A 4,905-nucleotide genomic window follows, 5' to 3' on the forward strand; every position below is an offset into this window, starting at 1 on the left:
AACTTCCTGCTCTGCTACTGAACGTTTGCGCCTCTTGATGAACACGTAATCTAACATTTTTCTTTCTCCCACAGTTTAGACGTGAAAGCGCTGAAATGGAGCAAGCCCTTTTTTAGTTTAGTGATTGATTATGGGAGCGAGCGGTTCCATTTCTTAATTCCATGCAGCAAAATGAAATCCAATAATTCACAGGACACTGTTTTCTTTTCTGCACTGAACTGCTCTGAATTGTTTACTGGCAAAGCCTGAGCGCGTATTTCACTTGTCTGTGCAAACATTTGCCAAAAGTAGTCTTATGAAACTACAAGTGTGGTTAGAAAATTATGTCCCGTGAGGTTCACATCTACAAACACACACACACACACACACACACTGCAGCTCTCCATTTCACGTGTACACACCCAGTAAGACACACTGCAGCCCTATCATACAGTGAATGTAATGGGTGAGTGCGCTAATTGCTGCAGCGCTCCAGAGCAACAGGAACAGCGCGGCCTCACACAACCACATGAAATCATCTTATTCCGCAAGCAGTGTGTGCAAAAGAGACCATCCATCAAGCTGTCATACTACCCTCACTCTCTTCCAAAAGGTAGGAAGTGAAACTCTCTCACACACGCTGTGAGAAGAAATGACTTCATCCTCAACAACACACACCATCCATTACAGGCCACCGGTCAAGAAGACGCACCGTCCGAACCTGGAATCAAATGATAATTATTAGGGTTTGTTTGAATCCGGCCGCTGCACCAGACGGGCGGGTGTTATTGCGTCAGGATGAGTTGAATGGTTCAAGGTATGCTGTCAACTGCAGGAGAGCAGGATGATTTGATGTTCAGTAAAGTTACTGGTGCGCCTTGCATATGCCAATGTGGAAAAAAAAACTGACTCCATCTGGTGCTGAGCATAGATCAAAACAAAAGGAGAGAAGTATTTGGACGCACCTTCTGAACCGGCTCTGGATCGAATACCTTTTTTTATTCATGCATGTAATCAGATGTATCAGAAACTATGCAGGAGATTTTCACTGTTTTGTCAGTATCTTCGTCGGAAAATACTAAATTATACAACTCTGTTAAAAGCAAGGCATATATATCTGTGCAGGTTGAAAACACTGCACCTCCACATTAGCTGCTCAAGAAAATCAGAAAAACACAGCAAAGGCAAGTGTTTCAGTCGTACAAGAAATCACAAAATTGAGGTGTGAGCGTAACTTGATGCAACTACAGTGTGTTATAGTTACACATGAACATCGGTTTACTCATCCAGAGCCCTGCTCTGCCTCTGAGAGCAGCTGTATAAGAAAAATAACCTTGATAATTTGAACATTTACGAGGCAGGGAGGATCTCACAAAAAGATGCTGCTGCTAGCATTGTGGGAAATGTAGGACTCAGCATCTTTGGAGTTTGAACCATTCTTGGGACAAAACTTCAGGCCTCAGTTGCATCGATGTTGACTCTTCTTTTTAAACGTTGTGTTTCTTATGGAAGTGCAATTCTAAAATCAATGGCGTGCCCATTTCATGGCATCACTGACAAACTGATGATATACGGTGTCTTATGTTTGAGAACAATACAGATATTAAGAATATTAAGTATTTACATTATAATGCTGATCCACAGGTTTGTTTTATTTGCGTTTCAAATAAAGTTGAATCTAATTTAGGATGGCGAGCTGCACGAAGGAGAAGAGGTGGAGGAATCAAATGATTGCTTTTCACTGCAGACACTTTGGTCTTCTTTTTAATGTAAGAACTATATATAAAGTTATTCAGTAATTGCCTAATGCAACACATGTACAAAAAGACACAAGACTATTCAGCGTTTGGATTTGAACAACTGAGAAATTGTATTTTTTTTCTTTTACATCTTATGCCATGTGTCATTGATGCCTTTTCTCCTCCCCAGCTCCTGCTTTTGAGCAACACAAACTCTTGTCTCAACTAGTGAATGACGGTCATTTGATTGAAGTTCTGGCCGGAGCTTCAAACACAGTTATTAAGGACCACCAGGTGGCGTCGTGCAGACTCCGCTGCTTTTGGTGCCATTTGGCAGGATACCACCAACAGTGGTTCACCAGCAGAGATAGGATGAAAGTTTGGCTTCCTGCTGATCACTGGCAAGATATGCAACTGCTTTGCAAATGGTCCGTTCCACAGAGGAAAACTACAGGAGCTATGCCACTGCGTGAAGCTGCAATTTTTTTTTTTTTTTTTTTTCAGTCAACCAAATTTCTTTCATCTGTTGATCCAGACCGTAGTGGGCTGGTGATACAAGGAGGCTGTGTAAAAGACACGGTTTGGTTTTTGTGGATAAAGTTGGACTTCTGTGAAAACTCACTCTCTGACCGAGGAGGTGAAATTGTTGGGTGGATGGATAGACTGTAGAAGGCAAAGTTCATAACCAGAAGAAAATGACATGACTCTCATAAAATGAACTAATGTAAAAGAATCAGTTTGATGAAACGAAATAAAACATGCATCGTACGGAACTGTTGCCATACAAAAACACATTTTTGCCAAAAGAAAGAAAATTTCATGGAAAGTGAAGCAAAAAGCAGCTGCAGTCAGAGACACGGTGACATATGGATACAGCAGACACATGGTGTTTGTATTGAGAAATAATCAGGCTGCACTTTTTTCTGCTCTCACTGACATGAGATATGATCTGCAGCATGGAGAGGAAAAGCAGAGGGAATGGTTGAGAGCCAGAAATTAAATGTGCATGTGTGTGTGTGTGTGTGTGTTTGTGTGTGTCGGTGTGTGTGTGTGTGTGTGTGTGTGTGTGTGTGTGCGCACACACAAAGAGACAGAGTCCTGCAGTTTACGAGGTTTTGTCCCGTTGCCCCTCAGACTGGACTCTTAAACTAAAAAGACTGAGAAAATCAGGGAATATTACTTCAGGTTCTGTGCTTCGCTGCCGGCCTATCAAATACACAAAGCAGTTAAATCAAATGACTGGAAAGTGCACTTTGAACTCAGCCCCTGGCAGAGGTCCCATTCAAGTAGAAATGTAAAAGTTCCTGTCCTTGGCGGGGGCCCCCTGTTCGAGGGTGTCCCCATAAAAAGACTTATAGCTGGTTACAGCAGCTTGGAAAGAAGCCCATAGATGGCCCAACAAGCCTCAACCAGCATTATTTCCTACCGGCCTCTTTGTTTGGTGAAGCCTTTTTTTGGCAGGGTTCCTATTGCAGCACTCGACTCACCCCCCCCCCCCCACCCACCACCCCCCACTTTACTCCACACCCCCACTCCCCCCCAACACCGCCCCGCAACCACTACCATGCACGGCGCACTCGCGATTCAGCTCCAAGCTGCAAACTCCAGGCTCTCGGCCTCCGAGTTTTCTTCAACAAATTAGTCAAAGCTTGTTTATTCTCGTGTAGCATCGCATGAAACCTCACTGAATATAAACCACATATTGATCATTGATACTTTTATTACAGGACTTGCCTCCCCACCCCTCTGCAGGAGTCATCGGTGTAAATGAAGTAGCACCTCCTGGTTATTGTTTTCACTGCTTTTTATGAATGGGCCATGCAATCAAAGTTCACTATTGTTTTATTGTTGGGGTAATTTATCAGTGTTCCAACAGTTAATGGTTTCCTTGCCTGTCTCAACAGCTTGTAAAGAACTGGCGCTCTTAGTGAAGTTTAAGCACAATTTATAGTTAACTGATAATATAAAGTTACACTCTATTTCCATACAAATTACCTAAATAAGGTTCTGTAAACAATTATATTCAATCAGCTTTATTCATCCCTCATGAACGTTTTGGAGCAGAAATGACTCTTGGACGTTGGACTGAGTCATTTGAAGTAAATGAGCCGCGGGGTTAAAACAGGCTGGCATGGTTTGGCATGTCAGTCACAGTCCACAAGCAGAGCACAGTAGCACCTTTCCATGTTGCCCCGCCGCCTGTCAGCAGCTACATTAAGCCATTACACAAGTGTGGAAACCGCCCCCGTGGCTGGCCCACACCAGCACACATCCGCTCGGGGATACATACCATAATTATCCCCCCACTTCATACTCATCTCCCCTGGCAACTGCAATCATACAGCCTAAATAGCTGGGGCTAATTCATTACTTTGGTGGAGGGAAGTTGGCTGCCTGTAATGACACCAATTGCCCTGACCTAAACGCTGTAATAGGACCTCTCGGTAGACTGGCGAGGAAATGGCTGCAATTGAGGCTCTTCCACTTCCTAGCAACCGAGGCTCGGGCCTACAATTTAAAAGGGGGAAATGCTTTGCATTACCTGTGCCCCGCAGCTTGAAATGCAGCCTAATGAAGGTGAAATTGTACGAATTAAGCAGGCTTCAGTGGGGGTGGGGGGCAACAAACAGAAAAGTGGAAGCATGTGTGTCAAATGGGTTTTCTCGTGAATTTCGGTGGGTGTCTAACGGCTGGATTAGAGCCGACCAGAATTTTGCCCGGTCGCGCAATCAGGAAGGACCAGAGGGGAAACAAACACAGGCCGAGAGAAAGAGGAGGACAAGGAGGGGAAAGGTGGTGGAGGTGGTGAAGAAGCCGGGCGGGTGGGGCGGAAGGGGGGGGGGGTTCCAAAGGGTAGAGTCCAATATTTAACAGCAAATTGCAGGGTTAGTGTTTCGCAAGACCGACCCGGGTCAAATAATATTAGCAAATACTTTTTTATGATGTGTTATATACTGCTCAGGTGCCAGATGGAGAGGGTGCACCAGGCCGGACAACGCAAGGAGTAAGAGAAAGTTCAGACAAGCACAGGGAAGTGAGTGTCTCTAAAACTGCCAAGATAAAACACACACTATCTGACTTTCCCTGGGGGGGGGGGTGTCCAACAGACACTCAAAACAGGCTAGAATTAACATATTTGAAAATACACAGTCAGCTGCAAGAAGAGTAAAATGTGCCGATTGCCAAG

This window comes from Seriola dumerili, unplaced genomic scaffold (assembly GCF_002260705.1).
Source record: "Seriola dumerili isolate Sdu_G_001 unplaced genomic scaffold, Sdu_1.0 BDQW01000331.1, whole genome shotgun sequence".
NCBI lineage: Eukaryota > Metazoa > Chordata > Actinopteri > Carangiformes > Carangidae > Seriola > Seriola dumerili.